This window comes from Pinus tabuliformis, chromosome 6, assembly GCF_031772625.1.
Source record: "Pinus tabuliformis cultivar Carrire ecotype Pingquan chromosome 6, CPIR1, whole genome shotgun sequence".
Taxonomy (NCBI): Eukaryota; Viridiplantae; Streptophyta; class Pinopsida; order Pinales; family Pinaceae; genus Pinus; species Pinus tabuliformis.
Window position 1 is genome coordinate 1,052,512,473 of NC_142292.1, and position 26,808 is coordinate 1,052,539,280.

General features: G+C 40.4%; 1 pseudogene; it reads right to left on the minus strand.

The window, feature by feature from the left end:
- LOC149262582 (DEAD-box ATP-dependent RNA helicase 32-like) overlaps positions 1-12,419 on the minus strand; it is a 32,533-nt pseudogene extending 20,114 nt beyond the window's left edge.
- Between the last annotated feature and the right edge of the window lie 14,389 nt (positions 12,420-26,808).

Genomic DNA, 26,808 nt, shown 5'->3' on the forward strand with positions numbered 1-26,808 from the left:
TCCTATGCTCACCTAACAGAGGAAATGAAATGTTTTTTTGTACCCAGGGAAAAATATTCTAATTTTTCCCCAACAACGACACCAGAAAGATGTTGTAGCTAAATATTGTAACCGCAACACAAGTATAGTAGGAGATAAAGAAAGTACCCTAAAGATAGTCTCTGGGTTGATTATAGACCGGTGCCTAGGACATCTTAAATAGAGGAGTGCTTGTGAGGTTATATTGTAAAGGGGTTACAACACTCCAATTTTCATGTAAAACAAAAAATGAAATAGGAGGGGATTGGTTTAATAAGCTTTCAAAGAGGAGGATTCATGTAAACTCATGGATCCAAATGCTGGGGGGTATATGGGAAATCTCGAAGAGAAATGACTTCTCCTTCTGGTGGCTGACACATGAAAATGAGACAGCTTAAACTAAAGTTGTATTGATGGTGGAGAGGAGGAAAGGAGGGAGAGAAATAGATGCATAGGGTTGTAACAAATAGAATCCTAGGTAGTAATGTTCTAGCAAAAAGAGGAATTCAATGGATAGGGTTGTAAGAAAGACAGAATCATAAACCATGGTTTTCCAATGATATGATAGAAATAGAGGAGCAAAAGAAGGTTTCAGATCAAACATAACATAGGTATCATTCTCTACCAAAGAATATAAGATAAATCCATAGATTGAGGAGGAGAAAACTGTGTTCATTACACTATTTCAAAGAGAGAAAAACACAAATGAAAGGATATTACCAAGAGGAACTTGATGCGCATTAATCATGCTTGGAATCAACAGGGAAACACCATTTATCCCAAAGGGCCCAATAACCAGTCCATTCACTCAGCCATGATATTAGTGAAGTCCCATAAAAACATAATGAACCAAAATGGCAACATAGAGTTCAGCCCTCGTGGGTTTGAGAATCCATAACCTTTCTATCATGTTTCATCCCCCTATTTATAAGAAGAGGGGGAGAGATTTGAATTAAAATCAAAATATCTAAGCCTGAGCCCCAATTGTCATACTAGACTAGATGTCTCATCTCTATCAGGCTCTGTTATCACCTACCTAAGATTACAATAGGGATCGAATCCCTTTCTTGGAAAAATATAGAAATAAATGCTCAGAGAAAGAAAGTAGACAGAAGGAGGAGGAGGTGTCCCCTTGCTACTTCATTGGAGGCCCTGGATGGAGCCACATTCATGCTGTTGTCATGATTCTCTCTGTTGTTGAGGTGGTTTCTTGTTGCATCGGCCGGCTTCTGTCAATTCTGCCTTAACTACCTGAGTGAGTTGTTCTGTGGGAAAGTGATGGAGTGTTTCTGAGCAGTGTTGCGCTGTGCAGAGGAGTCGGACTCCATGTCGAGGCATTAAGTCTTCGTAGAGGCCTCCCATACTGTCATTTATGCACTTCCCCCACGCTTCATTCAATACCAAAGCTATGGACCCACACATCCTTCGAAACTATTGTAGAACACTATCAGAGAACACTATCAGAGCACCATGGCTGTGGGTCCTTAATGTTTAAAACAAATGAATAGGCGGGCACTTTTAATTTTCCCTTTAGCCCCCTATGATTTCAGCTCCTTTGTGCTTTTCTTATCATACGACTGGGGGCTACGACCAGGGGCTTATCCCTCAAGCTCTAAGGCCTTCAGGATCCTGTCTAGGGGCTTCTTTCCTTTTTTATTATGAAATCCCACACTTCGGCGTGTTATTGTGTTTTGCATGTGGCACTTCCCTTTATCCTTGCAATCACCGATCTATGGGGTCGGGCCCACCAAAAGATATTTCAATTGCAACCATAGAGAGGGGGGGACTCTTTACCTTTTCTTTTGGGACAGGCCGACAGTCCAGATGAAAGATCTTTATAGACCTTGTCGTAATAATTTATCACATCCACGAGATTCTTCCTTATCACAATCACAATTGAGGAGGAGTCCTGCATATTGCAATCGCTGGCTCCATCATTTTTTGTTTTTCCCCTTAACTATCGCGATCGCCAATCTGTGGGGTGATGTCATCATTTCCACATGTCACCATGTGAGTGGTGACACATGGCAACTAGATATGGCCCCATCTCACCCTTGAAAATGCTAAAACTGGGTGACACGCGTCCCCCGTACGACCACGTCACCCTCTGTACTACCACATCACTGATGACATCAGCTGCCATGTATGCTCTAAGGACCAATCAGGGGTTGCCACATGGCCCCCTCGAGGAGAGAGATAAATGCCTACCCAGCACTATTTTCATAGACATTTCCTTTGCAAATGATTTTTTGGCCTCCCCGGAGATGCACCACTGTATCACAAGATCGGCAGTTTACACGTCTTTTAAGTTTTGGAACCCAACCGATCCACTGATCATTAATATCGTGGGACTGTGATATTAGCCTTCGATGCTGAGAACCACTGATAACCGTAGTTTTGTGCCCCAAGGATCCTAATGATGGAGATATGCGATATATAATGCGCCCAAACCCACCAACATCCGATATGTGATATCAGTGATCGGTGGATCATTATTCCTCCTTCCGTCGGTGCTATTTACCTCATGGACCTCGCCGATACTAATATGTGATTGTGATGAATTGTCCCAAGTCTCGATTGTTATTTCTTCAACACTTAGCCATTTTATGTGTTTTCTGAGCTTTCTAAAGGGATTCTTCAACATGTTCAAACTTATGATCTAGGAACCCTTTTTTGGACTTCTATATACCACTGGAAAGCTCTTTCTGAGCACTACACACTGGGTAGGGTCCCATATAGCTCTAAAAACCTCTGTGGCTTAGAATTTGGCATCAAACATCATTGTTATTTTGATTTTGAAGCAACTAATGACCTGTGAAGCAGTCAGTGACAACATTGGCTCCTATTGGGGACAATGCCTTGTTTTCAAGGTGTTGAGAACGTGTAGACCAGACTCCTTTACCATTGGGCATGGATTTAGTAATAAATTCATCTTTGTAATTAGAAAAAATTCCATGGGACTTTCCTCCTCAATCTAGAATGTAGAAATAAAAATTCTAACAATTGAAAATTAAATGCTCAGCTGGTGAGCTTATTTATGTACAATCCTACTTATGAACAGTACTTAATTCAGCTAAGTATGTTCATTTTTCCAATAGAACCAGGCCAACATAAGAGTATTGGACCACATGCCTTCATACTACTGAAAAAGAAAAATTAAAACAGGCATGCAACATGAAAAATCTAAAAATATGGAACCCGATACATGGTCTTGAAATGACCTATGTTTCTCGCTTATGAATAGGTTCATGTATTCAACCATAGGGTCATGAAATAGAAAAGGAATGTTTGTGGAAACATCTTCTTCACATATAGGCTTCTTGGTGATGTCTTTTTTGTTATGGCAGCTGCAAACACCCTTCAGCCCCTCAACTTCAGTCTTTCCAAGAAAAACTGACTGTTGCTCTTTAACTACACATTTTTCAATGGGACTGTTGCCTTGGAAATCTGTAATAGACTCTTCACTATCAGAAATATAAGAGTCATAAATTGGAGGGTTTTTTGAGAATTCTTAGTAGAAATATTTCTACAGCAATTCATCTTTGGGCTCTTCTTGAAAAACTTGTTGTTGGGATCTTTCTCCTCACTAACGGGTAAACAACTCCTTTTGCACTTTCATGACCATTTCCTCCTCCTCTGAATAGTATGCATCATAAATGGGAGGAGGTTCTTGATCTTTCTCTCCATGTGAAATATGTGTATCATGGGTGGGAGCCTCTTTACTGGCCTCCTCTTCTTGTGTATCTCCCCATAACAGGGATTATGGAGGCTCTACATCACTTGACTCTCTATCACAGTCATAGTCATCAAAGGAAGGGGAAACATTAAGCTTGGCCAAATCAGACCACTGAGGGTTTATTTGAAGGGGGAAGATGTTTCCTTCCTCTCTTTCTTGCTCAATGGATGATGGCTCTTGATTTGAGTGGACATTTTCTTGGAACAGAGCTCCACAAACATCTTCAACAAATTCACCAACCTCGAGATTGTTTTCATCATTACAAAATTTGAAGCAATCTTCAAACATCGCATTCGGTAAATAAAATGTCTTGTGATATTTATGGAATGTTGTATTGAAACATTTCAAGGAAGATATTTTGCCCTGAGGTAGTCTTTTAAACCAAACCCTAGCATCCCCCTCTAAAGAAAATTTGAACAACTTCATTAGTACATGTTCAAAAAGACTACCTTGTTTCTCCATGAAATCATGTAAGTCTTTGAGGTGTTGGTTAGGCCTTCTCTCTAAGATCCCGCTAAATTTAGGAAAATAGCTATCCCACTCATGAAATGAAGGAACATGGTTAGGATAACCAACAATGGAAGAGAAATCTAGTGGGGCAAATTGGTTGGCTAGGAATGAAGGAAGGGCCATCTTGAAAACCTTCCTATGTGATTGATTTCATCTTCGAAAGCAGGGAGAGTTTTCAAATGTTGTAGCATCAAAGTGAGTATGGGGCTACTTAAAATCCAGGATGATCGAAATAGAGATATGGATAGTGGAGTCGCTAAGATGCTTACCATAAAATTGAGAGTGGAGTTGCCAAGGTGAGAACTCTTCAACCCACACCTCCTATGCTCACCTAAAATAGGAAATGAAATGTTTTGTCGTACTCAGGGAAAAATATTCTAATTCATTCCTTGGAAATGACACTAGAAAGATGTTGTAGCTAAATCTTGCACCTGCAACACAAGTGTAGCAGGAGACAGAAAGCTCCCTAGAGATGGCCTCTAGGTTGATTATAGACCAATGCCTAGGAAATCTTAAATAGAGAAGTGCTCATGAGGTTATATTGTAAGGGGGTTACAACACTCCAGTTGTCACATAAAACAAAAAAGGAAATAGGAGGGATTGGTTCAATAAGATTTCAAAGAGGAGGATTCAGACCAACCCATGGATTCAAATGGTAGGGGTTATTTGAGAAAATCTCAAAGAGAAATGACTTCTCTTTCTAGTGGCTAACACACGAAAATGAGATAGCTTAAACTGAAGTTTTATTGATGGTGGAGAGGAGGAAAGGAGGGAGAGAAATAGATGCATAGGGTTGTAACAAACAAAATCCTAAGCAACAATGTTCCAACAAAAAGAGGAATTCAATAGATAGGGCTGTAAGAAAGAAAAAATCCTAAACCATGGTTTTTCAATGAGATGATAGAAATAGATGAGAAAAAGAAGGTTTCATATCAAACATAACATGGGTATCATTCTCTACCAAATCGGCTAATATAAATCCACAGATTGAAGAGGAACCAACTACGTTCATTACACTATTTCAAAGAAAGAAAAACATATTTGAAAGGAGATTAGCAAGAGGAACTTGCTGCACATTAATCATATTTGGAATCAACAGGGAAACACCATTTATCCCAAAGGGCCCAATAACCAATCCGTACACTTAGCCATGATATCAGTGAAGTCCCATAAAAGCATATTGAACCAAAATGGAAAAATAGAGTTCAGCCCTCGTGGGTCTGAGAATCTGAAACCTTTATATCATGTTTTAGCCGCCTATTTATAAGAAGAGGGGGAGAGATTTGAGTTACAATCAAAATATTTGAGCTTGAGCCCCAGCTATCATGCTAGACTAGTTGTCTTAGATCTATCGGGCTCTGCTATCGCGTACCTAATATTACAAGAGGGATTGAATCCCTTTCTTGGAAAAATACATAAATAAATGTTCAGAGAAAGAAAGTTGAGAGAAGAAGGAGGTGTCCCCTTGCTGCATCAATGGAGGCCCTGGATGGAGCCATGTCCCTACAGTTGTCATTCTACTCTCTATTGTTGAGGTGGTTTGTTGCTGCATCGGTCACCTTCTATCAATTTTGCCTTAACTACTTGAGTTAGTTGTTCCATGGAGAAGTGATGGAGTGTTTCTGGGCAGTGATGCACTGTGCAGAGGAGTGAGACTCCATGCTGAGGCATTAAGTCTCTGTAGAGGCCTCCCATATTGTCATTTATGCACTGCCCCCCTACTTCATTCAATACAGGAGTTGTCGACCCATACGTCCTTTGAAACTACTCTAGAACACTATCAAAGCACTACAGTTGTGGGTCCTTAATGTTTAAAACAAATGAATAGGCGAGCACTTTTAATTTCCTCTTTAGCCCCTTATGCTTTTAGCCCATTTGTGATTTTCTTATCATATGACCAGGGGCTTAGCCCTCGGGTGCTAAGGCCTTCAGGATCCTTTTCAGGGGCTTCTTTCCTTTGTTATTATGAAATCCTGTACTTCAACGTGTTATTGTTTTTTTCTTGTGGCGCTTCCCTTTATTCTTGCAAGCGTCAATCTGCAGGGTTGGGCCTACCAAAATATATCACAATCACATCCACGAAGCGGGGGAAACTCTTTACCTTTTGTTTTGGTGCGGGCTCACAGTCCAGATGCAAGATATTTATAGACCTTGCCATAATAATTTATCACATTCAGGGGCTTCTTCCTTATCACAATTGCAGTCGAGGAGGAGTCCTACATATCGCAATCGTTGGCTCCATCATCTTTAGCTTTTCCCCTTAATTGTTCTGATCACTAATATGTGGGGTGACATCATCATTGCCACATGTCACCATGTAAGTGGTGACACGTGACACCCAAAAATGGCCCCATCTCACCCCTAAAAATGTTGAAACTGGGTGACACGTATCCCCCATACAGCCACGTCACCCTCCATACTACAACGTCACTAATGACGTCAACTACCATGTCTACTCTGAGGACCAATCAAGGGTCACCACGTGGCTCCTAGAGGAGAGAGAAAAAGGCATGCCTGACCCTATTTTCGTAGAAATTTCCTTTGAAAATCAGTTTTTGGCCTCCCCGACGATGCACCACTGTATCACAAGATCGACGATTTACAGGTCTTTTAAGTTTCGAAACCCCGCATATCCATTGATCACTGATATTGGCCTTCGATGCCAAGAACCACCGACAACTATAGTTTTGTTCCCCAAGGATCTTATTGATGGCCGATATGTGATATATGATGCCCCTAGACCTGTCAACTACCGATATGTGATATCTGCAATCGACAAATCGCTTTTCCTCCTTCCTCCAGTTCTCTTTACCACCTGGACCCCACTGATATTGATATGTGATTGCGATGAACTATCCCAAGTCACAATTGTGATTTTTCTTCAACACTTCACCATTTTTTGGGTTTTCTTAGTTTTCTAAAGGGATTCTTCAGCATGTTCAAACTTCTTATCCAGGAACCCTTTTTTAGACTTCTATATACCATCAGAAAGATATTTTCGAGCACTACGAACTGGAGAGGGTCACATCTAGCTCTGATAGCCTCTGTGGCTCAGAATTTGGCATCAAACATCACTGCTATTTGGATTTTGAAGCAACTTATGACCTGTGAAGCAGTTAGTGACAACAAATCCAATCCCATTCTTTTGTTTTATTTCTTCTCTAGTCATGATAGTTTTATAAGTGACACATTGAGCAGACATATGACCAAAATTATGACAAGTGAAACATTGACCATTGAAGTAGAAGTTACTAGGAATATAGTATCATTTTATGTAGTTTCTATTTTTAGTGTGGTAAGGATTTTTTACCTGACAAACATTTGATCCCTCATTCCTTTGCTGAGAGCTGGAATTTTGTTGACTTCTTCCGTTTATTGCATTGAGATAGCTTCTTGTACCTATTTCAAAATATTTTACAGACTTTAATGATTATCCATTGTATCCAAGACCTGTTTTTATTAGAGGAGAGCATTGTAATTTGATGATTTCTTCTAGGGTCTCAGATCCTTTAGAAAATCTAAGGTTTAGACCTTTTTTTTTCTCAAGTTCCTTTCTTAGACTTACTATTTCTAGTTCTAATTTTTCATTATGCCTCTCTCTTTCCATATTTTTTTTCTTTAGTGCCTCTCTTGCTAATTTAGATTCTTCTAGACGAATTTTAAGATGAGTTATTTCTTCAATGAGATTATCCTTTTCTTCTAGGGAATCCATAAAAACATCATTAGACTCATCAATACATTTATCTTCAAATGCCATAAGTAATTGATATTCTTGATCAAACTCACATTCTTCACCATTTGAAAGACCATAATTATTTTTGTGTGTGTACAAACTTTTCTTGTTTTCAAACCTTCCTCTAATATTTACTTTTGCATAATTATTCCCTTTTTCGTGGTTTTATTTATAAGGGAATTTAGCAACATAATGACCAAATCTTCCACAAGAAAAACATTTGAAAGGAAGCTTACCTCTAAATCTGCCAGTTCCTACTTGGAGTTTCTTTATGAAATTCTCCTCTTCTTCATCTGATACGTAACTTAATTCCTTAATCTACTCCTTTTCTTTTCCTTTAGAAGTAGCTTTGAATGTTGCTTCTATGATATCTGAGGGGCCCCCTTTTCTCATTTCATAAGTTGTTAATATCCCATGAAGTAATTCAACAGTGAGGTTCTTCAAATACTGATTTATTCAATGGTAGATACTTTCAAATCAAATTTTGGGGTTGGAGATCTTAGGATTTTCTCAAAAAACATTGAATCATTTACTTCATCACCAAGATTTATCATTGAATTAGCCATCTCGTCTAATCTAAGAAAGAAACTTGCAATACTTTCATCACTATGCATTTTAAGAGTTTCATATTGAATTCTAAATGTTTGAAGTTTGGCACTCTTTACCTTAGTTTCACCTTCATAAATTTGGATGATCTTGTCCCATATGGCCTTTTATGTATTCAGTTGCATAACCTTCACAAACTCTGATTCTTCTAAGATTCCCAACAGTGCATTGACAACCTTTGCATCGATCTCATATTTTTTCTTGTATGCTTCATCTATGGGAATGAATGATGGATATTGAAATCCTCCTTCAGCAATTTCCCAAACATTAGCTCCAAGTGACTCTACATAATTCTCATTTTCCAGAAAACCAACTTGATTCCATTAAATGATGGTGACCTAATAGATGCTACTCCCTCTTGATTGTTCATCTTGATTAATCTTCCTTCAAGTGATCAAGCTTCTTCTAAAGGACATGCTCTTAAACCAATTGCTAGAAAAATACTGATAAGGTGGGGGGGTGATTACTCACTTCAATTTCAAATTCTTATTTTAAATATTATACGCAACTGTTGTAAATTAAACTAGCTTATGTACGTGACTATTACGATAAAAGCCCATGTATATATAGATAAATTATATAATCATTTGTGCAACATTAATCAGTTAATTATAATTCCATTATTCATCAATTAAACAATAAGTATGAGAAGTTAAGAAGTATATAGAACATTAACACACAAAACCATGTGAACACTAGGATTTTTAGGTGGAAACCCAATGTGGGAGAAAACCACAATTGTTTTCGTCTCTGTCTTCTTCTTTTATTAAAAATAATCTTCTTACAATCTTGTACTGGCGAAAACTTTAACTAGTATGCAGGCTCCTACCTGTAGAAGGCTACAAACTTCTCTCATTTTCTGGCTGCTACTAGAAGGGAACTACAACCCACTTTTCTGAATACTGATATCCTTAGCTCTTTGTGGATCACTTATCAGAATGTTTTAAGCTAGATCCACTCCCAACAATTCTGAAATCAACTACTGAAATACTAAATCATCAAATCTACTAATGTAACTAGTGCAACTAGATTAGAACAAATCATACCAATGCATAGCTTCTCAACAATATGCCAATTCAAACACTTGTACCCATCACAGAAACCAACTGCTAACACTACAAACCATGATTAAGCATGCATCGGATTGTATATGAAATTTTTCTTAATCATACCTGCATATGTAAGTGCTTCTCCTGAAGAATACCTACATACATATCTCAAAATATTGATAATTGAATTTGAATCACTGTGCCACTTAATCAATCACTCAAACATATATTGAAGCCAACATAAATCACTTAACCAAATACAGATTATCACATAATATTATCATCACTTAGTCAACTTCTAATTCATAATCAATTCAGCCCAAATAGTACTCTCAAACACAAATTATTATAATAGAGACTTCATTGACAGACAACAGTAAACATAATAGAATAGATCAATAGTTATCATCAACTCATACTGAAAAACCCTAGCATATGTACATGACTCTTATTAATAACTTATGGGTATGTACGCACTTTTCATACTTGACAGCAATGTAAAAATCAGTCCATGCTATAGAATATATATGCGACTAGTCAGAAGAACATCCACGCATGTATGCGATCTTGCAAAGGAAAACGAGTGTATAGATCTAGAATCACTGAGTCATTCTTTCGCTATAACTACATAATATACTTTGCAACCCTTACTGTCTCATATTCATGTCAGAGTATCATTACTGGCTTGTGGGAACCTGACCCAGGTTCAGCGTTAGTTAGCCAAACAAATCCCTACACTACTGGCCCTTTCAACATCAGCCCACGGAGCGCAGACTGGAGTCTGACCTGAAGTAGTATGGGGGGATGCTGGAACCACTTTTCTGCACCCTTGATATGGTTGTGATTTCAATTTATCTCGGCTATACCTACATGTGTGCATGTTGCTTAGCCCTCTATTCCACCCTTAGTACCTTCGCACAAGGATACAATTGGCTTTTGCATAGCCCTAACCAGGGGCTGATATACTTTTGCGCTGCTAGGGCAGCGAGCTGTGATATTTCCCAAACAAGGCTAAGTGTATTTATTATCAGATCTTAGTTAGCTTTGCGTAAACAAATGTTCCTACTTGCGGTCACTTATCCAACACAATTACATACATTCGTGCATCATATAAGCATTATAAGTTAAATTTATACCCAATATAACATATGCATAACCAGGAAATAAAGACACAAAAATTGTAGAAAACTTCTATTTATGATAATTCCAAACAATTACAGACTCGACTTGCCCTACACAATCAGCTGCAGGGGTCCGCGTACTTAGTTGTGGACTTCTAGGCCTCTGCGAACTCAGCTGCAGAGCCTCTACCTATGCTACGACCCAAAACTTAGACTTCTACTAAGAGCTATCTCTCATACATCATATATTGCTTGATTCCATTATTCAATTATTGCCTCTAACTACTTAGAGCTTGGCTCTATTTATACAATCCCATGGTCCGTGGACCATGGGTAGATATTCTACAGCCAACATTATATTTTCAAAATAAGGGTGGACAACCCTATGACTCTTTAACAACTACGCGCTCCATGCCCACAAAATGTGGAGTCTTTACATTGGATTACAAAATTTGACCAAAATATGGGCTTTTAGCCCCAAAACTTTCCTTGGGGGATCCTGAGCCCAACAGGTCCCCAACACAAACATCGTGACTCACCCTCAAGTCACTCTGTAGGTGCAGAGATCTTAGCATGAAGACCTCCCAGCTCTATCTAGATCACTGCAACGTCGGCTGCGCACTGAGTGACCGCCTGCTATACTTCTTCCACTCGCTATTCGTTGACTATTGTTGAACTGCTGCTCTGAATCTTCTGCTAAGCTGCTATGCTTGGATCATTGCAACGTCGGCAGTGCACTGAGCAACCACTTGCTAGACTTCTTCCACTCACTGTTTGGTGACTACTGCTGAATTGTTGCTTTGAATCTTCTACTGAGCTACCTGTAGTTTCACGAGATTTCCTTCAATGGAGGATGTGATCGCATAAGCCTCGTCTATCCATGGTTGTAGGCGCACTTTTAATATTGCTTCTTTTTGCCAAGCAACATCCACCTGTTCCTTGAGCGCCTTTGCCTCCTGCATCTGTGTGAGCCTTTGTGTAAGGGAAACTGTCCGCATGATTCCTTTTACCTCGTCATGCCTTTGTTGTAGCTCATGTGCCTCTGTCTCTAGGCACTCTACATTTGAGTCCTCCTGCAGGGTGGTAAGGACCTCGAATGACTGTTCAAAAAGCTGCATGCAGTCTACCACTGCACTGTCAACCGCCGCCATTACTGTTGTAACAGCGGTGGTACGTTGTTCCCTGACTTCTGATGGAGTTGAAGGTTGCGCCTTCAACTGCAGTTCTGTGATTTGCAAGTTCAGCTCCAGCTATACCCTGGCCATCTCTGCTCGAGCGTCGTGCACCCCTGTGGCTAACTTGTAGATGCACGCCTCCACTGGTTCTTCTGCCTAAATTTCTAACTCCGGGACCATCTGGTAGGATTCCTCCACTACCTGCATTATTTTCTTGTTCTGCTCCACTACCTCATTGCACTGTAGGCCCAACTACTCAATGTTGATGCACTACTCGCTCATCACCTGTAGAGCGTGACTCTCCCGGGCCCTGATTTCCGCGGTGACTCCATCCTGCAAGAGGCAGAGTTTCTCCCGAGGGAGTGTGGCCATGTTCAATCCAACCCCTTTCAAACTGCTAACCATGGGCCTATCGGCCTTCTTCTCTATAGTAAGTGCCCCATCTGGTAGCACTATCATGTTAGTCACCATTGTGCAACATCTCCTCAGAATCTGAAGATCCGAACGCAAGGCTGGTGGACATTGTGCCAGCCTGTGGAGTGCGTACTTGCAACTCCTTCAGCTCTGTTCGGAGAGCCCCCAATACCAACTGCTGCTACTCTTCGCACTGTTGGAGGGCCTCTGCAGTGACATCCCTCACCGTTTCTCCGATATCATGAAAATCCCCCTCAGTAAGGGTGATTGGATCGAAGGATGTCTTTGATGTCGTGGTTTTCTTTCGTGGCATTGCCTGCTCTCACGGTTGGGGACGCTTGAGTTGGGTGGACGTCGTCTGTGGGTCCGCGCCACCTTTTTTTGTCTCTATTTCTGCCTCAATCTTAGGTGAAGGTAACTTCTGTCCTTTGCACCTTTCTCCTCCTGTCCTCTGTTGTTCGGCCAATTTTTCAGTGTCGTGCACTACCTAGGCCTTAGCCTCTACTTCCTCCTTTCTGCACTTCTCCCCCACCTGCACCATTCAAAGCTTGGTTTCTTCCTTTTTACACTACGCGGTGGACTTGTCCATTTCCACTGTGGAGCCTGTTGGAGTGCACCATTCTGGCAGCCAAGACTCAAGAACTACGAAAATTACATCTTCAGTCACTAGGTACGGTAGGTTATGCCATGTCTTTGTAGGGTCCTTCTGCGCCCTGATAAAAACATGGTGGAAATCTGCCTTGAAATCTGCAAAGCTCTGTAAAATGGTGTATACTATGGGTGACAACTACGGTTTGTGATTTATCCCCATCTGGATATTCATCTCCTTTAATACCCAAAAGATCTTGATTTCTTTTATTCGTTGCGCACCCTTGGTCGCCTAGAATGAATCATACTTCGCTACCTCTAGAAGGTCTGGCGCCACTGAAGGGAATTGGCTATCTTCGGGTAGCTCCCATGCAACCAGTACAATCGACAATAGGAGCCACGCATAGTGAAATGTTTTTCTGTACTCCTGTGCCTTGCAACAGTTCACAAGGAACTCACCGCAGAGATAATTTTCCCAGTTGAACTAGAATCCTTCCGTGCATTAGGCCACTAGTGCAATCACAAGTGTGAGCACCTCATCCGCGCGGTACTTCCGCATCAATTTCCCTACTAGTATTTGTGTCGCGACCTTGACTGCGGGGTTGTTAATGTTGGAGATGGCATATCCTCACTTCTTCTTCTCCAACTTGAACTTCTTCTTCATTGCTTCTGCGAGGGCCAACTCGCCACATTTTCCCTCTGATATGTTGGTTGGATCCTCCCCTGAGTAAGGCAGCCGTGTGATTCGATGAATCAAGTGGTCTGTGATGGGAATGGGCTCCTCTAGCCACAAGCACCCATCATGCACCAAGCAGGTTAGCTGCTTGATGTCAAAGACGGTCACTAGGGCGCGGTGATAATGTGGCACCCAGAGTAGGTTTAGAAACCTAGCTTTCTCTACACGCCTGAGCCATTTGCATGGCTCCAATTCAATCATTCCAACTGTTGTGTCAATCTGCTAGTGCATTAGCTATTCAGTTGCTAAATTTGGGAATTTATCATGATCCGCAAGATCCCAATATTCAAACATCAGTACAGGAACTCGTCCTAAGTGCGGTCCCTCAAAAACAATATCATCTGGGAGAAATGGGGTTTGCAGAAAGCTCTTGCTCTCATCTATTTCCTTCAATGCTTTGGCTTTTCCCTTGAATGGAGGAACATATTCTGGTAAATGGGTAATAGGGTCTGCACCCTGGGTTTCAACTTCCATTTCCTCGTCCTTCTCATCCACCAGGATTTCTTTAGTTTCCTCCTCGTCAGCCTCCAGAGTAATGACCTTCCCCTTTTCCTGCAAAGTGAGCTTGGTCCTCTGTGGGTTTCATGGTGAGATGCACACTAGGATCATAGCTTGCTTATCCTTCTTAGATCTCAGTTTTCTGGGTGATTTAGGGACATCAACTATTATTTCGGTGCTCTTTGGGGCTTCTATTACTGCAATTTCCTTTGTGGCTTCTTCGGCTGTCACTACTCCTGTGTCCATGGCTTTTGTAGGTGCTGATATAGTGCTATTCCATAATTCTTGCAGTGCCTCTGGTAGTTGTTCAAACAATGAATTCACTTTCAAAGTCTTGAATAGGTCTCAGTTCATGTATACTTGAGCGCGCAACAACTCAGTTCTCAAATTGCTAAGTGTTTGCTGCTGGACAACCACTTGTAATTTATAGGGCCTTTTGAATTCAAATTTGACTATTGTCCCCACATTCGACCCATTAATGCTAGATTGGTAGCAGATTTCCAAGAATCTAGAACATAACGTTCACCTTAAATGCTCGTCGCCCACTCCATTTGGCCTCAAACCGACCATCAAATCGTGAATAGTGACATTAACGGTCACTTTCCGGTGGACTTGCATGCTAGCGCAACTAACTTTGCGTTGTTGTAGACCCTGTGACACTTCATGCAGTCCTAAAATCACACGACTTTCCAAATCGGGCAATGCAGTTTATAGTCCTACACCTCCTTTTAGCTACATGGAGTGCTAAGACTATGCTTCTATCGACTAGTCAGATGGTCGGGCCACTTGTCTATGGCTTCAATCGACTGCCATTCAACTTTCCTGGGAAGGGATCTCCATTCAGTTTAACCAACTAGACTCCACCACCGTTGGTAATTTCCTTAATAACATAGGGCCCCAATGAATGTATTCTGAATTTCCCTGGAAATTTATCAAACTTACTGTCATACAACAACACCAAGTCATTCACCTTAAATGTGTGCAACTTAATATGTCGATCATGCCATGCTTTTTCATGCTGCTTTCAGACTTGCTGGTGAGATCCAACCAAAAGTCTCTCTTCTTCCAACTCATCCAACTGTGCGAGCCTCTCTTCCAAGGCTCCGCGATTCTTCATACCTATGAGCACTACTATGCGCAGACTAGGCACAGTGTATTCCATAGGCATCACCACTTCAACTCCGTATACCAGCCTAAAGGGTGTCTGTCCCGTTAACTTCTTGCACGTTGTCTGATAAGCCCATAATTATGCAGGTCTGCGTAGGTCCCAATCACTTTGCTGAGCATTGCATACCTTGGTGAATGCGGTCTCTAGTAATTTGTTGAATGCCTCCACTATCCTGTTAGCCTGTGGGTGATAAGGTGTGCTCTTTTGGTGATACCTGAAATTCCTCCATTAGTGCGATGATCATCTCATTCAGGAAATGTGTACCACGATCACTCATCAAGATATTTGGACATCCAAATCGTGTCAGTACATGTTCAAATAGAAACTTTGTAGCCTTTGTGCCTGTGCAATCCTTCACTGGCTATGGTTCTGCCCAACGAGTCAAATACTCAGTCGCAGGGATACTATACCTCGCGACTGTCTTTCCTTGGGGCTGAAGAGGTCATAAAATATCTATTGCCCCCTTTTTCGAAGGGTTGCAACATCATTTACGGATTCAAAGGCATTTCATCCTCCAGGATGGCCTGCCTATTCTTTGACATACATCACACGCCTTGCAATATGATTTTGAATCCTAATGAAGGGTTGACCACCAAAACCTGGCACTTAGAATCTTCTGCGTGGTTGCTCTCCTTGCATAATCTCCTCCCGCAGTGCCCCCATGCAAGTCCACAAGGATGCTGCTTCATTCAAACTCAGGTACATACCTTCGCAATATCTCATCAATCCCCATCTTGTATAGATGCCCAACAATAACAGAGAAATCTTCTGCGCACACCACTAATTCCTTCTTTTGCTGGATAGAATATCCTTTCGACATGGTTCATGTTGTTAGGAACTGTATTATATCCTCAAAATGTCCATCCGCAACGTGCACAACAAGAAGCTACGTGTCAGGTAATCCTTCCTCCAAATTAGTGGGTTCCTCCCCTGTCTCAATGCGCGACAGGTGGTCAAGTCCCATGTTCAATCATCCAGGATTCACAACAACTTCAAAATTGTAATCTTGGAACAACAAGAGCCATCTGCAAATTCGGCCCCCCATCAAAGGCTTATTGACTAGGTACTTTAGCATGGAGTATAGGTGCACCTACTCAAGTTGGGGATTTTCTCCATAGGCCTGCGTCCATTTGGCCAGAAGCATGCACGGATCATTCTACCCATCATACTTGTCTGTCAGCTGCATCCTAGGCTTCCCAAATTGTGTTCGCATGATTTTCCCACATTCACGCCAATCATCGAAACTTCCCTTGTGCGTACCCCACCATCTTGCGGGCGTAGTGTGCAGTGCCCAATCCAAGGCTTGGAAGAGTTGCTTTTTTGGCACCTCCTTTTCAAATGAATCCAAAAAGATATTTGTGGAGTACTAGAAAGGTATGTTTTTTATGATCATTTCAGTGGCTTTTCAGTAGAACTTGTAAACTTCTTTGCATCATGAACTTGGAAAACAATAAAGAATTATAACAAAACAAGTGAAGATTAATATGCAAGACTTAACCGCTAATAATTGTCATTGTCTCGTGCAGGAAGGGGTGAAAACGAGGAGTTGTTGTTCCAAAGAAAAGGACAAGGACAAGGTAACTGCTGTCCCTTTGACGAGAGACCGAGTGCAAAAAAGGCTAAGCAGATCAAAGCAAATCGGCCCTGAAAAGGAGGAGAAGACACCAACTCGGCGCAGGAGAAAAGAGATGATTAAGAATTAACGGTTTGGCGAATCCCTCAGGATCTTCGATCCTGAGGGATCGCAGCTTTATCTATCTTGTTACTTAGACATCTCCACCATCACCCTTATATAAAGGGACATCACTGTTAGCTTTGGGAGGATTATGCTTTTATGTAATTTCTGTTAAGATCAAAACTTTGATCATCGAGTCTCGATAAGAACTGGTTCATTGTACTTTTGTTTCATGCATTAATACAAACTTGGTGATTATTTTATCTCTGTGTCTGGATTAACCTAAAGCGGTGTACCCTTGGAGGCTAAGGGCCTGGCCCCGGAGGACACTTGCTTCTGTATTACTACGATTTGATTTCTGCGTGATTTGCTTATCGTCATTATTTGGTAATTTGATATGCTTTATAATTTTACATCGCATGCTCTGTTAAGATTAATTCATTAAGATTTTTACAGACAGAATTGTTGTATTGACTCTGCATTATATTATTGTTCCTTTCAGAGTTGATTGAATATTATTAGTCTTAACTGAATATCATTACTATTTTGTTACAGAGCTTTTGTGTTGTACATTCATGTTACAGAATTCATCTGAAAATTGTGATTCTTTACGATTTTTGGATTCAAAAGGAATGTTGTTCTATTTTGAAACGCAGTCGTATTCCTTTTAATTAAGATTGATGCTAGATCAGATTACTATTCAAGCGTGTTGTGTGCATATATGATTTCCAAGCATTGTTCTATAACTTATCAGTAATTAGTGCTGTTCTATTAGTGTGTGCTGCTTGATCTGCCTTAAGAGTGAAAGATTGCTGTTTGATTACGATGAATGCATTTGAGTTAGTAGATTAAGTTTGATTACTGCTCGCGAGACTTAGTTGTTTAGCTGTTGTTCCTTTTAAGAATTTCTGTTCCATTTCAGAATTGTTGTTCCATTCCAGATTTGCTGTTCGATTTCTTATTTGTTGTTCCATTTTTCTATCTGCCGTTCCATTTACTAGCATTTGTTGTTTTGGTGTGAGAGACGATCTAAGGCTGTAGTGAGCCTCGGCATTTACTGTCTAGCTCCCAGACCCGTGGTCTGTTCTCTAATTTCCTTTCCATCAGTTTCCAAAGGGATGGGTTATCGTTGCCGAACCCTTGACTGATAAGTTGCCTAGTTTTCTGAGTGTGTGATTTATTCTTTTGAAGTAACTTAGTTATAGACAAGCATCCGTTTACTCTTGTATTTTTGAATGTTGTACTACTAGCATTACTCTGACAAATGATAGCCTCAGACTGAGACACTCTTTGAAATAACACAATGCTCCCGGATTGACATATTGACATATTTGTCTTTTTTTCAGAGTAGTGTACGAACCTGCTAGGGAAGAGTTGGATCTTAAAAATGGAAGGTAAGAACCTGCATACGGAGCATGTAAAAGCCCTGCTCCACTGTCCCCTTTCCTAACAAATTTTTTGTTGTTTTGTTTGAATAGAATTTAGTAGTTCATTTAAGTGCATGACTAAGCATAAAAAACTAGAAAAAAATATCAAACCTCCACCCAAACCTGAAAAAGCTAAGGGGTTGGTGACCCTTGGCCGAACGACCTTCATAGACGAAATCTATAAGAAAACAGAATCTCAGCCATCAGTAGAACCCAGGAAAGTCATTTCTAAACAGCCTACTAGTTCCCTTCAGGCCACATGATCACCATTTGTAGCCTTTGCTGAGGTGCATAGTCAAACTGAAAAGTAGGACTTTCAAGAAATTGAAAATTCTACTACAGAACTATTGCAGGAAGGGAATTTCAGCAATCTTTGTGAAGGAGAAGGAGAAACAGGGGAAACCGAGGAACCAAGATCTCCTATTGGAACAAATCAGCCATTAAATAGCCCAGATAAGGGGAGTGTTGCAAAAATCATTGTTGAAGGAACCCAATCTCCTCAGACATCAGGCATCCTCATTATCCCAAATAGAGGAAGTGCTATTAAAACTATCCTTGTCAAAGCCATTCCCTCTCAACCTAGGAATACCCTCCTAGATATCCCAGAAGGTTACTGGCATATATTCGATCGTATGGCTCAGAATCAGCCAAACACTCAAACCTCTACATTACAATACCCTATAGTGGATTCTGCAACAAATGCACCCATGAAAGATATCCCTCTTCAACATATCCCTACATTTCACAGTCTCACATCAGAAGATCCGGATGCATTTTTATTCGAATTTGATGTGTTGTGTAGGGGATATGATTACACCATCGATCCCCAGAAATTGAAATTATTTCCCTCTATATTAAAAGGGGTTGATTTAAGATGGTTTATGGGATTAAGTGGTGGGGTCATAAACAATTGGGATCAAATGAAAGAATCTTTCTTAAAAAAATATCAAGATTATTGCAGGTCTAGAGAATTAAAGGACGAAATATTCCAAATGACAGCCAAACCGAATGAAACATTAGAGGAGTATGTGGAACGTTTTCAGTACAATCTACAAAGATATCCTTATGCATCACTACCTTTACCTGATAATGTGTTAAAAACTGCATTAATAAGGGGCATGAAGGAAAAATGGATTGAAAAATTAAACATCATGGGAAAAGGGGATATTTATCAAGAGAATTTTGCTGACATTATTGATTTATGTATCAGGAGTTCGAGAGGCAGCACAAGAGTAAAGCCGGCAGAACATGATCGGTTTGTAACAGATAACAAAATATCAACAGAAGGAGTAACACGCATGGAAATTGGAAATTTATTGGAAAATTTTAAAACTGATATTCTGGGGACACTAACTACACAACTTGATATTATGCAGGCTAAATAGAAGCAGATGGAGGCAGAACAGAATTTGGCGATCTTCTGTCCCCGATGCAGGAAAAAGCATAGTCACAAGGAATGTCCACTGGATACAGTCCAAACATGCGCCATCTGTACAAAATATCACCTTACGGAGAGCTGCCCCTCACTTCCTGGATTGAAAGCGGTATATAAGGAAGCGGAAGAAGAACCAGAATCAGTGTACTTGATCAACCAGCACCGCCAATGGCAGCCGAGACAATCTGGTATGTTTCCAGACCCAACTTCTTCTTTTCAGCCTCCACAGTATAATGCTCAATAATATAGTATGTGGCAAAGTTAGTCCCAACCCCCATTTTCAAACTGGTCACCACAGTCGTTTCCTTCTTCAAACCCGTGGCTGAATCAGGCTAGCCAATCTGGTTGGCCGAATTTCCCTTACACTCCACCATATTGGCAAAGTAGCCCATATCCTCTGCAATGGACTCCCCTACTTCACAAAGTTCAGCCTGGCAGACAAACTGGCAGAGACCGATGCATCAACCAGTAGGAACTATTCTGCTCCCTCAACCTACACTGCCAGCCTTACAACAAAATCCCCAGTCTAATCTGAGACCGCAACTCCCAGCCCAACCCAACCCCAATCCAAATAACAGACCGGTCCAATCTCTCCAAATCATAGAATCACCAAAAATAGGACCCGACCTGAGGGAGTGTAATGATCTTCAATTACGATCTGGACGTATTATTGAAACTAAGGGAGATAAAACAGTTCATATTGAAGATCAGTTACCAAGAGAACATCTGTTGCAACAAGAGGATGTGAATAACCAGTAGACTCATAATCAAGAAACCACATCCTCTCCTCTGTTCCCAGAACAATTAGTCATACCTCGAACTTTACAATATCCTGACTTCGACATTCTGGGAGAATTACAAAATCTGTACATAAAAATCCCATTCCTCCAAGCCATTCAAGACATTCCTATATATGCAAAAACTATCAAAGAATTATGCATAAAGAAGCCAAGGAGGAATATAACAAATAATCCAAGAGTCCAAGTAGTCGGCACCTTATCTGATTTACTATCAGGGAAAGAAACACCCATTAAATATGAAGACCCAGCAAATCCAATTGTAACTGTTCAAATTTATGGTCAGACGCTGTCTAATGCCTTAGTTGATCTAGGAGCTGCAATTAATATTTTAACAACCGCTACTTGCCAAAAGCTCAGCATTACATCTGTAGAACCCACCTCTACTTTGTTAGAATTGGCTGACCGATCTGTGGTTAGACCGGAGGGTACTCTACATGATGTCATGGTCTCTGTAGATTCCTGGGAATATCCAACCGATTTCCTGATAATTAATCCAAAAACCCGACTTGATGGACACCCGCTAATTCTAGGTAGACCTTGGCTTGCCACTGCCGATGCTTACATTGGCTGTCGGTAAGGAAATATGACCATAACCAAAGGACCAAATATCAAGAATTTAGTTCTATATCCTCCAGCGCAGCCAAGTGTCACAATAATTAAAACTAACAAGCACCATGTATCATACCTTACTGATAACATTAGATCTCCATTAACTATACAAGAGGCACTTGATTTTAAAGACCAAACAGAAGATGATGCCATTAATAACTTCATTAGTCAAACTGAATCCGGATCCTGCACACAGTGTCACATGATAGAAGCAGCATTTGATAATGAATTAGAAGAAGATCCTCTGAAAGATACACATGATCAAACAATACCTGTTACTTCTGTTGCAAATAGTAAAATTGTGGAAATTGAACCGGGAAAAACCTTAAATATTAATGCCAACCTCACACCTAAACAAGAAATGAAGCTCATCCATTTGTTAAGAAAATATCAAGAAGCATTCGCATGGGATTACCCTGATATGAAAGGAATTGATCCCCAATTATGTACACACCACATTTACATAGAAAAAGATGCCAGACTGTTCGTCGACTGCAAAGGAGACTTAACCCTCATCTAAAAGATGTGGTAAAAGCTGAACTTCAGAAACTTTTAGATGTCAATTTTATCTATCCTATCTCCGATAGTAAATGGGTCTCTCCGCTTGTGGTGGTACCAAAAAAGAATGGGAAATGGAGAATCTGTGTGGATTACAGGGAACTAAATAAAGCAACACAAAAAGACCACTTTCCTCTCCCATTCATAGACCAAGTATTAGATACTTTAGCAGGAAAGAAATTATTTTCTTTCCTGGATGGCTTTAGTGGATACAATCAGATTCAGATTGCCCCTGAAGACCAGGACAAAACTACTTTTACTTGTCCTTGGGGAACATTTGCCTATTGAGTTCTACCTTTTGGCTTATGTAATGCTCCTGCCACATTCCAAAGGGATATCCTTAGTATTTTTGCAGATTTAATAAATGATGGAATTGAAGTATACATGGATGACTTTACACCATATGGAGATGATTTTGATCTAGCACTAGACACCTTAGAAAAATTCCTACAACGCTGGATCGCTACTAGGCTTTGCTTAAGCCACGAAAAATGTTACATGATGATGACTGAAGGACTTATCCCAGGATACTATATTTCAGCAGCCGACATTCAGGTAGACCTGGCCAAAATCCAAATACTTTTGCTTATTCCCACTCCTACTACTCAAACAGAGGTATGCAGCTTCCTTGGATTTTTTGGTTATTATAGACGATTTATAGATCATTATTCGCACATTGATGCACCTTTATATGCACTAACTGGTACGTTGATTTCCTTTGGATAGAAAATGTGAGCGTGCTTTCCAGGATTTAAAGAAGCTCGTATCCACAGCCCCAGTCCTTCGAGGACCAAACTAGGATTTGCCATTCTAGATATCATTTGATGCCTCAGATACAGCCATTGGCGCAGTCCTTGGGTAGGAAGAGGATAAAAAACCATATGCTATCTATTACATTAGCAAAAATTTATCCCCTGCTGAATTAAATTACACTGTTACTGAAAAAGAATTCCTAGCTGTAATACATGCTGTCAATAAATTTAGACATTATATTATAGGATATCCTGTTATCTTGTATACAGATCATTCTGCCATAAAATATTTAGCAAATAAGCCCGTCACAAATGCCAGAATAACTAGATGGTGGATTTTATTGCAGGAATTCAATATCACAATCAAGGATCAGCCTGGCAAAGAAAACCCTGTAGCCAATTTTCTCTCAAGAGTGCCAAAGCCAATCGATGCAGCAGCAGTTGAAGATCAATTTCTGGACGAACATCTGTTTGCTGTTGCTGTTCAAACACCCTGGTATGCTGATGCTGCCAATTACCTTGCAGTAGGTAAACTACCAAAACACCTAACCCCTAATGAGCGCAAACAGATTGTTCAGAAGAGTGCTTGATTCTCGTGGATTGGGGGCTATTTGTTTCACACAGGGGTAGACATGCATATCAGGAGATGTGTTCGAGAAGATGAAATCTTTGACATCCTAAAAGCCTGTCATGGTGGACCATGTGGTGGACACTTCACTGAGCGCAGAACTGGACATAAAGTACTGCAAACAAGATATTATTGGCCCACGATTTTCAGAGATGCAAAGAAATTTGTCCAAGCCTGTGACAGTTGCCAACAAGCAGGACATCCTGGTCAATCTGACGAGATGCCTCTGAAACCACAGTTAGTCATTGAACCATTCGAGCGATGGGCTCTTGATTTTGTTGGACCTATCAACCCATCATCAAATCAGAAAACATATATCTTGGTGGCAACAGAATATGTCACCGAATGGGTTGAAGCAGAAGCATTACCAAGAGCCACAGAGGACTCTATCATACAGTTCATGTTCCATCTATTTGTACGTTATGGCCTTCCAAGGGAAATAATTACATACGGAGGACCACAATTTGCTAGGAATAGATTAGCTGCAACACTCAACAATTATCACGTCCAGCATAAAATCACTACTCCATACCACCCATAGGCGAATGGACAAGTAGAAAGCAGCAATAAGGTAATATAATCAATCCTAACGAAAACCATTGCATCACATAGGCATGATTGGGCTGCCAGGCTACCTGAAGCACTCTGGGCCTATAAAACAACATGGAGAAGCACCACTAGTTACTCACCTTATCAATTAGTGTTTGGAAAACAACCCACTTTTCCCATAGAATTCGAAATCCAAACATTACGAACAACACAGGAAGTTGGCTTAGATCTGAGCGAGGCACAGATTAATCGACTACAGCAGATCAATGAGTTGGACAAAATTAGGCTCTCTGCACTTCAAAATACAGCATTGATTCAACAGCAGCGAGTTAAATGGCATGATGCACTCATTAAAAACAAAGTCTTCCATGAGGGAGACTGGGCTCTGTTATACGACTCTAGGTTTCAGGACTTCCCTGGGAAACTCCAGACTCGTTGGTTTGGACCATACGAAATCCAGAAGGTACATGACAATGGAACCCTTACTCTAATCACCATTGACGGTTCTGGATATGCCTTCAAAGTAAATGGCCACCGAGTTCATCTCTATCGCAAACCACTCACTCGGGAATCCTTCTGCCAATAGCTACGCCGAGACACTGATATGGAGATTTTGGGAATTCATTTCTGCCAATAGCCTCACCTGTAATTCATTAAGGAATTCATTTCTTTTTACAATTTGTACATAAGTTCTTTTCTTTGAGTCGTTCTTGTACATATGTTTGAACTAATGTTTTCCTGACATTTTTGTTGTTCATTTTTTTCAAAAGAACAGCATTTCGATTTTTGCCATTCCTTTTCCAAAAGGATGGCATTTTGTGTTTCTGTTGTTCCTTTTCCAAAGGAACAGCATTCTTGATTTTCTGATGTTCCTTTTCTAAAGGAACAACATTATTGATTTTCTGCTGTTCCTTTTCTAAAGGAACAACATTCTTGATTTTCTGCTGTTCCTTTTCAACAGGACAACATTCTTGATTTTGTGTTGTTCCTTTTTCAAAGGAACAACATTTGCTTGTTCTGTTGTTCCTTTTCTAAAGGAACAACATTTCGATTTTTTTTGTTCCTTTTTCAAAAGGAACGACACTGTTGTGCGTTTGCTGTCCCTTTTCCAAAGGAACCGCATATTTTTTATTTCTGCTGTTCGTTTTCCAAAGGAATGATATTTTTGTGTCTTTTGCTGTTCCTTTTTCAAAGGAACATCATTTTTTATGGCTGCTGTTCCTTTTTCAAAAGGAATGGCATTTCACCTGTTTTGTTTTCCTTTTCCAAGAGAATAGCATTTTTTTTTTTTGCTGTTCCTTTTTCAAAGGAACGACATTGGTGTGTTCTGCTATTCCTTTTTCAAAGGAACGGCATTTGCACTTTTGATACCTATGCTCCTTTGTTGTTCCTCTTTCCAAAAAGAACACCACTAGCATACTTTTTCTCTCCTTGTGAAACAACTTATTCCTTTTGCTACTCTAAATTGAGGATGCTTCTTGCTCCTGCTCTTTCAAGTCTTTAAGATACAGCTATGCACTTATGCAATGAATAAAAAATCACAACATACTGAAATCCGCAAATCATAAATCACTATATTTATAAGGCTCTGTATTGGTAAGAGGACAAAAGGAAGGACACATTTATTCATCATCTTTTGTTGTCATTGTCTTACTAATTTTGCTTTGATTGGTTATCTTTATCATGACAATCCCTTTAATCCTCTTTGATTATTGTTTAGGAATAACAGCAAAGGGTTTATATCTTCCTATTGAGATGATAAGACTTCTTCCACCATTCCTACTCTTAAGGAGTGTTGAACCACCCTTTGTGTATAAATAAGGAAAAGTACTTTATGAAAAAGAAAAAAAGTAAACATGAATTATAAGTTGTCAAATGCAGGATAGGGGGTCTCATCAAGAGCTAGCCTACCATGATCATGAGGATGGAAGTGAAGTGGCATTCCCACTATGGCCACCACACCAGGGATATGGTCCAAAAGGTATATCAGATAAACAAACCTTGGAACAGGAGGTCTCATCACGAGCCGGCCTGCATAATGGCCTACACTTTGACATTACACTCCTTAATATACACATAAAGGATCATGGTTCCAGGGGTGAAATAAACAACTCTGCCAAGGTTATGGACACCTGTCGGCAGCAGAGCACTGTTAATGGTATTGAAGTCACATTGGTTACACCAATAGGTAAGATACTAATACTCTTTTGTTTCTTATATCCTAGGAACTAATCATATATCATTTCCCGACTTATATATCGCATGAAAATTTATTACCACCAATCATGGCAAAGTAAGTGACAATGACCACTTGAGATTTGGCAAGTATGATAGACGTCCTATCCCCCCAGCCTCGCATCATATCATAGCAGCCTCTTACGTAATACGCGATCCAACTTTACGCCTCGATTTCGGTAATTTGTTGTTTTTCTAAACATGGCATATTTTCATACGCTGTTCCTTTATGACTCTATTGCAGATCGAGTGCTGCTCCTTTATTTGACGGCTGGAACAACCTATCACATTGCGGGGGGGAGGTTAACCTCATTATTCCCTGGATTACGTGTCAACTCACTATTCGGGAAAAGTTGTGTACTAGGGTATGGCACGACTTAACGGCATGATATTTCTATTTTTGTTACACAAGTTGCTGTTCATAAGCCATTTCTGTTGCATACTCTGTTTTTTTCAAAATCTTGTGACTATTACCCTCTCTGTGTTTCAAACAGCACAAATAGTTGCTGTTCCATTGAGAATCTACAGTGAAACCATGGGAGGAAGAGCGATTCGAAGGGAACCGCAGGTGTTGACAGTCTTCGCTGCTGCCCGGGAAATCCTGGAAAGAGCAGGGTGGCTGACTTATCTCAACCGCTTGCAGGAGTCTAACGAAACAGTGGCGATTGAATTCCTGCAGAATCTGCAGGAGGATTACTCCATAGTAAGGGGGAGACAGATAGCAGTCACCGATGATATAATCGCAGAAGTCTCGGGACTACCAGCCACCGGACCTGTATGGATGCTAA